Below are 12824 nucleotides of genomic sequence, written 5' to 3'. Positions count from 1 at the left end.
TTTTATCCCTTTTGCCTGTCCTTAGTATCTTCTATGACAATGTCCCATGGTTGTCACATGCCAGTAGGATTTTCCAGGTGTGGTGACAATGTCACATGGTTTACAGAAGTATAAAACAATTTCACCCTACACACATGACTGTCAGTGATAAGTTTTTTTTTTAAATTTTCATCAATTACACTTTATTCATTCTGCATCCCCCCATAAGCCCCTCCCTCCTCCCCTCCCAATCCCACCCTCCTCTCTCTGCTTGCATGCCACTCCCCAAGTCCACTAATAGAGGAGGTTCTCCTCTCCTTTCTGAACTTAGTCTGTCAGTTCACATCAAAAGTGGCTGCATTGTCCTCTACTATGGCCTGGTAATGCTGCTCCCCCCCTCAGAGGGAGGTGATCTAAGAGCAGGCTAATCAGATTATGTCAGAGGCAGTCCCTCTTCACATTACTATGTAACCCAATTGGACTCTGAACTGCCCTGGGCTACATCTGTGCAGGGGTTCTGGGTTATCTCCATGAATAGTCCTTGGTTGGAGTATGAATCTCTGGGAAGTTCCCTGTGTTCAAATTTTCTTGTTCTGTTGCTCTCCTTGTGGAGACCCTGTCTTCTCCAGCTCTTACTATTTTCCAGTTCTTACCTAAAATTCCATTCACTCTGCCCAACAGTAGCCCATCAGGCTCAGCATCTGCTTTGATAGTCTGCAGGGCAGGGGCTTTCAGAGGCCCTCTGTGGTAGGTTCCTAGGTTGTTTCCTGTTTTCTTCTTCTTCTGATGTCCATCCTCTTTGCCTTTCCGGATGGGGATTGGACATTTTAGTTAGGGTCCTCTCTCTTGCTTAGTTTCTTTAGATGCACAGGTTTTAGTGGGTTTGTCTTATGTTGTATGTCTATATGAGTGAGTATATACCATGTGTGTCTTTTTGCTTCTGGGACAACTCACTCCGGATGATCCTTTCCAGATCCCACCATTTACCTGCAAATTTCATGATTTCCTTATTTTTCATTGCTGAGTAATATTCCATTGTGTAGATGTACCACAATTTCTGCATCCATTCTTCAGTTAAGGGGCATCTGGGTTGTTTCCAGCTTCTGGCTATTACAAATAAAGCTGCTACAAACATGGTTGAGCAAATGTACTCTTTGTGTACTTGAGCCTCTTTTGGATATATGCCCAGTAGTGGTATGGCTGGATCTTCAGGAAGCGCTATTCCTAGTTGTCTGAGAAAGTGCCAGATTGATTTCCAGAGTGGTTGTACTAGTTTACATTTCCACCAGCAGTGTAGAAGGGTTCCCCTTTCTCCACAACCTCTCCAGCATGTGTTGTCACTTGAGTTTTTGATCTTGGCCATTCTCATGGGTGTAAGGTGAAATCTCAGGGTTGTTTTGATTTGCATTTCCCTAATGGCTAGTGAGGTTGAGCATTTCTTTAAGTGCTTCTCTGCCATTCAGTATTCCTCTACAGAGAATTCTCTGTTTAGCTCTGTTCCCCATTTTTTAAGTGGATTACTTAGTTTGCTGCTTTTCAGCTTCTTTAGTTCTTTATATATACTGGATATGAGTCCTCTGTCAGATAAAGGGTTGATGAAGATTCTTTCCCAATCTGTAGGTGGTCGCTTTGTTTTGATGACGGTGTCCTTTGCTTTGCAGAAGCTTTCCAGTTTCATGAGGTCCCATTTATTGGTTGTTGCTCTTAGAGCCTGTGATGTTGGTGTTCTGTTCAGGAAGTTTTCCCCTGTACCAATGAGTTCTAGGGTATTTCCCACTTTTTTTTTCAAGCTGATTTAATGTGTCTGGTTTTATGTTGAGGTCTTTGATCCACTTGGACTTCAGTTTTGTTCAGGGTGACAAGTATGGATCTATTTTCATTTTTCTACATGTAGACATCTAGTTAGACCAGCACCATTTGTTGAAGATGCTCTTTTTTCCATTGTATGGTTTTGGCGTCTTTGTCAAAGATCAGCTGTCCATAAGTGTGTGGGTTTATTTCTGGGTCCTCTGTTCGGTTCCATTGATCCACCATTCTGTTTCTATGCCAGTACCATGCAGTTTTTAAAACTGTTGCTCTATAGTACAACTTAAGATCAGGGATGGAGATACCTCCGGAAGATCTTTTATTGTAGAGGATTGTTTTAGCAATTCTGGGTTTCTTGTTATTCCAGATGAAGTTGAGAATTTTTCTTTCCAGGTCTGTAAAGAATTGTGTTGGTAATTTGATGGGCATTGCATTGAATCTGTAGATTGCTTTTGGTAAGATGGCCATTTTTACTATGTTAATCTTGCCAAGCCATGAGCATGGGAGATCTTTCCATCTTCTCATATCTTCTTCTAATTCTTTCTTCAGAGATTTGAAATTTTTTTCATACAAGTCTTTGACTTCCTTGGTTAGGGTTACTCTGAGGTACCTTATGTCATTTGTGGCTATTGTGAAGGGTGTTGTTTCCCTAATTTCTTTCTCAGCCCTTTTGTCTTTTGTATACAAGAGGGCTACTGATTTTTTTGAGTTAATTTTGTATTCGGCCACTTTGCTGAAGGTGTTTATCAGCTGTAGGATTTCCCTGGTAGAGTTTTTGGGGTCACTCACGTATACTATCATATCATCTGCAAATAGTGATAATTTGACTTCTTCCTTTCCAATTTGTATCCCCTTGATCTCCTTCAACTGTCTTATTGATCTAGCAAGGACTTCCAGTACTATGTTGAAGAGATATGGAGAGAGTGGGCAGCCTTGTCTTGTCCCTGATTTCAGTGGGATTGCTTTAAGTTTCTCTCCGTTCAGTTTGATGTTGGCTATAGGCTTGCTGTATATCGCCTTTACTATGTTTAGATATGTGCCTTGTATCCCTGATCTCTCCAATACTTTGAACATAAATGGATGTTGGATTTTGTCAATGGCTTTTTCAGCATCTAGGGAGATTATCATGTGGTTTTTTTCTTTCAGTTTGTTAATATGGTGGATCACATTGATGGATTTCCGTATATTGAACCACCCCTGCATACCTGGGATGAAGCCTCCTTGGTCATAGTCGATAATATCTTTGATGTGTTCTTGGATTCGGTTTGCAAGTATTTTATTAAGTATTTTTGCATCAATGTTCATAAGGGAGATTGGCTGGAAATTCTCTTTCTCTGTTCAGTTTTTGTGAATTTTAGGTACCAAGGTGACTGTGGCTTCATAGAATGAATTTGGTAATATTCCTTCTGTTTCTATTTTGTGGAATAGTTTGAAGAGAATTGGTGTTAGCTCTTCTTTGAAGGTCTGGTAGAATTCTGCGCTGAAGCCATCTGGTCCAGCCCTTTTTTTGGATGGGAGACTTTTGATGACCGCTTCTATTTCTCTGGGGGATATAGGATTATTTAGTTGATTTACCTGGTCCTGATTCAGCTTTGGTAAGTCAAATCGATCAAGAAAATTGTCCATTTCATTTAGATTTTCAAATTTTGTGGCATATAGACTTTTGAAGTAAGTCCTAGTGATTGTTTGGATTTCCTCAGTGTCTGTAGTTATATCCCCCTTTTCATTTCTGATTTTGTTGATTTGGGTGGTGTCTCTGCCTTTTAGTTAGCCTGGCTAAGGGTTTGTCGATCTTGTTGATTTTCTCAAAGAACCAGCTCTTGGTTTCATTGATTCTTTGAATTGTTTTATTTGTTTCCAATTGATTGATTTCAGCCCTGAGTTTGATTATTTCCAGCCGTCTACTCCTTCTTGTTGTGTCTGCTTCTTCTTTTTCTAGGGTTTTTAAGTGAGCCATTAGGGTGCTTGAATGATCTGTCTCGAATTTCTTCTTGAAGGCACTTAGTGCTATGAACTTTCCTCTTAGCACTGCTTTCATTGTGTCCCACAAGTTCGGGTATGTTGTGTCTTCATTTTCATTGATTTCTAGAAAGACTTTAATTTCTTTCTTTATTTCTTCCCTGACCCAGCTGTCATTTAATAACAAGTTGTTCAGTTTCCATGTGTGTGTAGGCTTTTTGTTATTTCTGTTATTGTTGAGGTCCAGCTTTATTCCATGGTGATCAGACAAGATACATGGGATTATTTCAATCTTCTTGTATCTGTTGAGGCTTGCTTTGTGACCCATTATATGTTCTATTTTGGAGAAGGTTCCATGAGGTGCTGAGAAGAAGGTAAATTCTTTTGTGTTTGGTTGTAAAGTTCTGTAAATGTCTGTTAGGTCCATTTGATTCATGACCTCTGTCAGAGACATTGTTTCTTTGTTTAATTTCTGTTTTGTTGACCTGTCCTTTGTTGAGAGTGGGGTGTTGAGGTCTCCCACTATTAATGTGTGGGGATCTATATGTGCTTTAAATTTTATCAATGTTTCTTTCACAAATGTGGGTGCCCCTGTATTTGGGGCATAGATGTTCAGGATTGTGATGTCTTCCTGGTGGAATTTTCCCTTGATGAGTATGAAGTGTCCTTCCCCACCTCTTTTGATTAATTTTGGTTGAAAGTCTATTTTATCAGATATTAGAATGGCTACTCCTGCTTGCTTCTTGGGTCCGTTTGCTTGGAAAGACGTCTTCCAACCCTTTACCCTCAGGTAATGTCTATCTTTGTGTCTTAGGTGTGTTTCTTGTATACAACAGATTGCTGGGTTTAGGTTACTTATCCATTCTGTTAATCTGTGTCTTTTTATTGGAGAGTTGAGTCCATTGATGTTGAGAGATATTAATGACCAGTGGCTGTTAGATCTCTTGGTTTTGATGTTGGCTCTGGTCATACTGTTGTGTGCTTGGTTCCTTTTTGTTTTACTGAAGTGAGGTTATTTATTTCCTGTGTTTTCTTGAATGTAGCTAGCTTTTTGGGTTGTATTTTCCCTTCCAGTTTCTTCTGTAATGCTGATTTCTTTGTAGGTATTGTTGAAATTTGTTTTTGTCATTGAATATCTTGTTTTCTCTATCTATGAGGACTGAGAATTTTGCGGGGTGTAGTAGCCTTGGCTGACATCTGTGTTCTCTTAGGGTCTGCATGATATCTGTCCAGGCCCTTCTGGCTTTCATGGTCTCTGTTGAAAAGTCAGGTGTGATTCTAATGGGTTTGCCATTATATGTTACTTGGCCTTTTTCCCTTGCAGCTTTTAGTATTTTTTCTTTGTTCTGTATACTTACTGTTTTGATTATTATGTGGCGAGAGGATTTTCTTTTCTGGTCAAATTTGTTGGGTGTTCTGTAGGCCTCGTGTATTCTACTTGGGCTCTCCTTTAGCTTGGGGAAATTTTCTTCAATGATTTTGTTGAAAATATTTTCTGGGCCTTGGAGAAGGGAGTCTTCTTTTTCCTCTATACCTATTATTCTTAGGTTTTGTCTTTTCATATTGTCTTGCATTTCTTGGACGGTCTGTGTCAGGAATTTTTCGGATTTAACATTTTCTTTGACAGATACATCGATTTCTTCCATTGTATCTTCTACACCTGAGATTCTTTCTTCCATCTCTTGTAGTATGTTGGTTATGCTTATCTCTGTAGTTCCTGTTTTCTTCCCTAGATTCTTCCTTTCCATTATTTCTTCCATTTGTGTTTTCTTTAATTTTTCCAATTCTATCTTCAGGTCTTGATTTGTTTTGTTTACTTCCTTCACCTGTCTGATTGTACTTTCCTGTTTTTCTTTTAGTTCCTTCAACTCTGTTTCTATCATTTCATTCAGTGTTTTAAGCATTTCCTTTCTAAAGGCCATAAACTGTTTGGTTGCAGCTTCCTCTATTTCTTTACGGATGGCAATATTCTGTTTGAGTTTATCTTCCTCTATGTCTTTACGAATCTTATTTGTTTCCTCTGTTATCATCTTCATGAGCATACTTGTTAGGTCATCTTCTTGGATTTCAGTTATGGTGGGGTTTCCAGGGCTACTTGCCCCTGGGTAATTGGGTTCTGGAGATGCCATATTGCTCTGTCTTTTGTTGCTTGAGCTTTTACGCTGGCCTCTACCCATTGTGTTATCTTAGGTGTTTGGGGTTATTTTCTGGTGGTTCCTGGGGATCCTGTGGTGGAGAGAGAATCCCCTTTGCAGAAAGCTGGTTTTTCCTGAAGGATGTCTTCTCAGCTTTTTGGCTATAGTCCCTGGATGGCTGGTGTTTTTTCAGGAGTTGCTCACCTCAGGGATATAGACCTGAGTGGTAACTGTGGTCTTTGTTAGTCGAGAGGGTTCTCCTCTCACCCAGGGAAGTCCTGAGGGCAGCTGCCCTGTTTCTGGGTTTCTTGTTGTAAATTTAATGATCAGCTGCTGTGACCTAGTTGGACATCAGGCGTGCCTCAACTGTTTGTGCCTGTGTCTGGAGCACAGCTGAGTGCTGGCGCCTCGGCCCCACTAGACTGCTAGACTTTTTCTAGGGAAGGATTGGGTGATTTAGGTCAGTACAGTTTCCTTCCTTCCCCGCGGATTCTCTGGAGACACGGACTCCCAGTGTCTTTTTTTGCCCTGGTGCACACTGCTCAGTGTCTGTCCGCTGGCTGGCCGCAGTAACTGCCTGTGCCTGGAGCACAGCTGTGTGATGGCGGCTCAGTCTCTGCCAGCTGTCTGGTGTGCAGAAACTGCCTGTGTCTGCCTTTGCGGCTTTTGGGAGCCTGAGTGCCTCCCTAAGCTGGGTAATTTTCCGGGGACCTTTTCAAGTTGTGGGTGAGCTGTGTGCTCTGAGATCAGACCCGCCGTTTCTATGTCCAGCGGCGAATCAGGCGCACAGGCAGGCAGGGCTGTGTGCCGGAACCTGGGTCCCTGGCTCTGGCTCCGGGCTGTCTCCTGGGGTGCCCGTGGAACCCGCCCGAGTCTTTTCCAGGGGATGTCTGGGTGACCTAAGGCCGGTCCCAATCGTTTCCTGTACCCTGGGGTTATCTCTCGACTGAAAATTCCAGTCTCTGATAGTGTGGTGCACACGGTTCAGTCTGGGACCATGACCAGAGACACTGGCTTGTGGCTCTGTGCTGTGGCTGGGGCTGGCGGCGGGCAGCCAAGTGTCTGGCGGAACCGGGATCTCTTCCCTGGTTTAGCCGGGTGAGTTAAAAGCTGATTGATTCCCCCACTGAGGGGTATCCTCTCACCTGGGAAACACAATGACTGTGTTTTATGGCCGAGAGTTCTGATTGCTGGTCACTGTGCTGATCCTGCTGTGCTGCTGCTCAGAATGAGAGTCCTCCCGGCGCCGCCATCTTGCCCCTCCTGTTTGATAAGTTTTTACTATAACACAGGAATTTGTTTACAAAATTCCATCTGCTGCATGCATGGTGTCTGTGCTGGAAAGTTTTATGGTGGCTTGAAACAAGCTGGAATTATTTCAGAAGAGGGCACCGCAGTTGAGGAAAGATCCTCAGCAGACCGGCCTGTGGGCAAGCACCTGGTACAAGTCTTGATGGATGTTGATTTCATATGGATGGCCGTGCTCACTGTGAACAGTGCCGTCCCTGCCTGCTGGTCCCAGGTGCTACAAAAGTAGGTTGAGCAAGCTCTAAGGAGCAAGATGGTGAGCAACACTACTCCATGGCCTCTCCATCAGTTCCTGCCTCCAGTCCCTGTCTTGAGTTCTCTCCTAGCTTCCCTGGCTGGGGACCTTCTGGCTGTGTGGTAAAATAATCCCTCCTCTCCCCACAGCAACAGAAACCCTGAGCAAGACAGGAAGTGACTAGGCCGTGAGGTATGACTACGACAGACTTGACCTTAGGTTTTTCGAGAACTGTGGAAAGGTTTTGAAACTTTGGGCTATAAAATACATAGAGTGCTGATACTCCAGTGGATTATTTGGTGTGATATTAGAATGTAATGCTGAGACCAGAGCAGATGATGGAGGATTGTCTTACACATTTCCATAGGGAAGCTTGAAAGTCCCTTAAAGATTATATGAGGGTCACTCATATTTTGAGTTAAAAACCATTAAAGTGTTTCATCCTGTGGAGCTCCTGTCCTCTCCATGTCATACTAACTCCCCCTTCTTTCATATGATTGCCTACACTCTGCCCAAGTTTTGGTTATAAGTCTCAGCATCTGCTTTGATACACTGCTAGGCAGAGTCTTTCAGAGGCCCTCTGTAGTAGGCTCCTGTCCTGGGCACAGAGGGCTATTCTGAGACTGTTTCTCCAACCAAGGATCATGCATGGATATAACCTAAAACCCCTGCTTGGATGGAGCCCATGGCAACTCATTATCTGAGTGAGTACCCAGTAAGGGGAACAGGGACTGTCTCTAACATGAAGTCAATGGCTGGCTCTTTTCCCTTCCCACCACCTCTACTAGGCCACAGAGGAGGACATTTCAGCCTATCCTAGAGAAATCTGATAAGCTAGGGTCAGGTGGAAGGGGAGGAGTACCTCCCCTGTGAGTGTACTTAGAGTGGGGCAGGGAGGAGATGAGGGAGGGAAAGTGAGATTGGGAGGAAATGAGGGAGGGGGCTACAGCTGGGATACAAAGTAAATAAACTCTAACTAATATAAAAATAATTTTTTTTTCAATGCAGTTTATTCAGGAACCTTGAACAATCCTCAGACCCTGGGGAAAGCCAGCCCACAGCTTAAATAGCCTCTGGGTAGCCAACCCAGGCGTGCCACGTGGGCAATGCAGATAGGTCCACATACATGGAAGCAAGCCAGATCCTTAGCCTTAGCCAAATGTGGAATTGTTCGTGACAGAGAGCACTCACCATTTGAAAGGTGGAAGGCGGAGACCAGCTCCATCTTTAAGGCATAGCATTCCGCAGCTCTCTACAGTTCCCCCTTTTTGTTTTAGACGCATCAGGCAAGAGTCGAGGTCTGATCTCTGATATTAGAAATAAATTGGGACTTTGTACCGATGTTCATTTAGGTGTCATCCACCCAAAGAGCATCAGACTCGTCCGATACCCTTTTCTCAGGCCATAGTAGAGGACAATGCAGCTACTATTGATGTGAACTGACAGACTAAAAATAAAAATTTAATTAAAAAATAACCACTAAAATGAAACCTTTGCCTTGCAGGAACAATTAAAATCCTCTGAAGTATTTTCTCAGCTTCAGCACACTGACACTGTGGTCTAAATACTGTTGAGGCTGCATCTCATTCTGGTAGCCAAACTTGGTAGCTCAGGAGTCTTTCAGGTGTTGAAGACCAGCCTGGTCTATAGAGGGAGTTCAGGACAGCCAAGGCTACATAGACAAAACCTTGTCTCAAAAAACAAACAAACAAATAAACAAAGGGGTTTTCAGGTGATACTGGTTCTGAAACATGCAGGGATCATGGAGTGAAGCTGTGACTTGGCACCATACGACTGTATAGAGTCCCTGAAGAGAGCCAAGAGGCCACGTTGCAGTGCAGATCCAGCCATTTGGAGATGTCAGTATCACATGCCAGCAGCAGCTGCTGTGGGCGAGGCCAGTTTGAACCTAGGAGACAGCTGTGTGGAAGGCTTTGCCAGCACTGTGGAGGAGCCCAGAAGATCACTGGTGAGTCCCAGAAGCCTGGCACTGAGAGTTATGCTGTTGGACTTTGTTGAACTTGATTGTGACTGTGCCCTGGTTCTTACCTTTCACATAAGAAAATATTTATTTTTATTTTACAGGAGCCCACAAAGTCTCTTGACTCTGAACACTTAAAGGGATTTTGGAGATTTACCTTGAGTTTGGAGTTCTAGAGAGACTGTGGGTATTTTAGAGAGACTTTGAAAATGTTAGAGAAACTAGATGTTTTAGAGAGTTGAATATTTTGTAGAGGTTTTGAATGTGGAAAGAGACTTGAGATATTGAACTTTTAAAAAATGGAACTTTTCTATTGCAATGTTGACATTAGTTTAATATCTTGGGAACAACAAAATTGAGAGACAAAGTTATAGTGTAACAGAGATGTGTTTAGTGTCAGGTAGACAGGGGGTCAGCTGTGGCAGCTGTTTTTGTCTCTTGTTTGTTAAATCAACCACTAGACTCAATTGGGAAGGGAACCTCAGCTGAGAAAATGACCCACTAGGTTGTGCTATGGGCAAGTGTGTGATGAATTTTCTTGATTGGTGATCTATGTGAGAGGACCCACATCACTGTGGGTGCAGGCTCTGGGCTCAGGGTTCTGGATACTAGAGAACACAGACTGAGAAATCCATGAGACCCAAGCTAGTAAGCAGTGTCCTTCAGTGACAGGTGCCTTAGTTCTTGCCCCAGGTTCCTGCCTCAAGTCCTTACCCTGCTTCCCTGCACAATGGATTATAAGCTGTAAAATGAAATGAAGGCTTCCCAACCCCATTTGGTTTTGGACATGGTGGTTTATTTAGTCTGTGTCTAAATCAAAGAAACTACAATAATTCAACAGCATATACACCACATTTATTAATATAAACCTGGAGCCAGCATATCAGGTACCTGGTAAGTATACACTGTAATAATTCAACAGCATCTACACCACACTTACTAATATAAACTTGGACCAGCATATCAGGTACCTGGTAAGTACCGCTCCATTATGGAGAGAGGGAATGTTGACTCCTATGGAGTCTGCCTTTCAAGACTGAGTTGGACCATTTTTCTTTAATTAATTCTGTAATATGGGACAGCTCCAAGTCTGTTATAACTGTAGTTCTATTTACTCCCTGACTTCACACGCTGAAGGAGAAAGACACAGCATATACTCCTGCTGACATTTGCCCATTCTGCCCTTCTCTTGGAACAGTTTTGGACTGGGATCAGAACCATGCAAGATGAAGATACAGAGCAGCGATCAAAGACTGAATCGTCCACCAGAGTTCTCTGAAAACACTCCGTGCCAATGTGCTACTGTTTTCTGATTTGTCTTTTATCTTTTGTTTCAGGCAGTGACAGAGCTGAACAGTCTTTATGAGCTGCCTGAACTCTCCCAGAGCACAAACATAAGCCGCCAACACATCCACAGAGACCATCATGTGCTGGAATTCTCCCATGTTTGGTGTGTAAACAGTGTGTTCTTGCTCACCCAGTGTCTCTCTGACACAAGCACTCTGCTCTTCACATGTTCAAGAGGAGGTGGCTGGGACCCGGCCTCAGAGTATTGAAGGACATACTTGGAGGAAACAGTAGATCATGAATAAAATCAGAAACATCTGGATTCATAGATTACAACCCCCAACATGTGCTATAGAAATTTTCTAAGAAATTAGGATTTTCAATAGAGTACAGATAGCCCTGAATAGAATAAGTGCATACTCAATCCATGGGACCGTTTATATTGGCAAGTTCTGCTTCTTCTTTTTTTTTTTCTTTTACACAATCCTTCTCATTCAGACTCTACCCAAAATAGTAAAACTGTCTATAATGTGCCTGGCCATCAAGATGTTGTGGGTAAAAACCAAGTAAGATGCTGCTCCTGCTTTAGGAAAACCCAAACTTACAAAACATGAAAGCACATAATTGCTGCAGCTCTTAATGTTGAGGGAGATCACACACTGGTGCAGCCACCATGGGACACAGGGTCCAGCCATGGCTCAGCTTAGGACAAGTGAGAGCAGGAGGATGGTCTGTGGGGTGTGAGGTAGAATGGAGGTCTTCAGTGGAATAAGCATTCAGGAGCATCTGCATGTTTTCCTGAGGCCAGAAGACTGGTATGGAGTGGTGTGTGAGGTCTTGCTCATGGTGAGTCATTGTTTTACTTTTCTCCTCATCCACTCTTTGTTTCCACACAAGATGACTTCACACTCTTCTGACATAAGGAACACCTTCTTCTCTGAAATTGGCATTGGGATCTCAGCCAACAGCTTCCTTCTTCTCTTCTACATCTTCAAGTTCATTCGTGGGCACAGGCCCAGGCCCACTGAGGTGCACATTGTTCTGCTGTCCCTAATCCACCTACTGATGCTAATGTTCATAGCATTCATAGCCATGGACATTTTTATTTCTTTGAGGGGATGGGATGACACCATATGTAAACTCATTGTCTACTTGTACAGAATTTTTAGGGGCCTCTCCCTTTGTACCACCAGCCTGCTGAGTGTCCTCCAGGCCATCATCCTCAGTCCCAGAAGCTCCTGTCTAGCCAAGTTCAAGCACAAATCTGCCCATTACATCTCATGTGCCCTTCTTTTTCTGAGTGTCCTCTATATGCTCATTAGCAGTCATCTCTTAGTATCAATTTTTGCCACTCCCAATTTGACTTCAAATAGCTTCATGTATGTTACTAGGTCCTGTTCTGTCCTACCCATGAGTTACCTCATGAAAAGCACATTTTGTACACTGATGGCCATCAGGGAAGTCTTTCTTATTAGTGTTATGGTCATCTCTACTTGGTACATGGTGGCTCTCTTGTGCAGGCACAGGAAGCAGGCCCAGCATCTTCACAGCACCAGGCTTTCTCCAAAAGCATGCCCAGAGCAAAGAGCTAACAGGGCCTTCCTTCTGCTCATGAGCTTCTTCGTGTTGATGTCCATCTTGGATAGCTTTATCTCCTGCTCAAGAACTATGTTCCTGAATGATCCAACATCTTACTATATCCGACTCTTTGTGGTCCACAGCTATGCCACAATCAGCCCTTTTGTGTTTATGAGCACTGAAAAACATGTCGTTAACTTTTTCAGGTCTATGTGTGGGAGGACATAAATGTTTGAATATTCATTGATCATTGATGGGCACATTTCTTTATAAGAGGACCCAATACACTGGCATCAGAACTGTCAGTCATGGCATGGTGTTCACGTGCTTTGGCGTACATGAAAATCTGAAGCAGTGTTTTTGTTTTTGTTTTTCTGTTAAAATTATTTACTTTAACCTGTGTGGTAACAAACATTTAACAGAAAATTAAACCTCATCCCTTTTGTGATATGACCAGGGCATTTTTGTTTCATTTTATTTTATTTTATTTTATTTCATCTTTTTTCTCAATGCGTCACTATGGGAATCCTATGAGGTGGCTCTCATGCATCATGGC

General features: G+C 42.9%; 1 pseudogene; it reads left to right on the top strand.

Moving 5' to 3' along the window:
* Positions 1 to 11602: 11602 nt before the first annotated feature.
* Positions 11603 to 12515, top strand: LOC132654070 (vomeronasal type-1 receptor 94-like; annotated as a pseudogene).
* Positions 12516 to 12824: the final 309 nt, after the last annotated feature.

The sequence above is a fragment of the Meriones unguiculatus genome, chromosome 5 (genome assembly GCF_030254825.1).
Source record: "Meriones unguiculatus strain TT.TT164.6M chromosome 5, Bangor_MerUng_6.1, whole genome shotgun sequence".
NCBI lineage: Eukaryota > Metazoa > Chordata > Mammalia > Rodentia > Muridae > Meriones > Meriones unguiculatus.
This window is presented reverse-complemented; position numbering and strand designations above follow the sequence as displayed.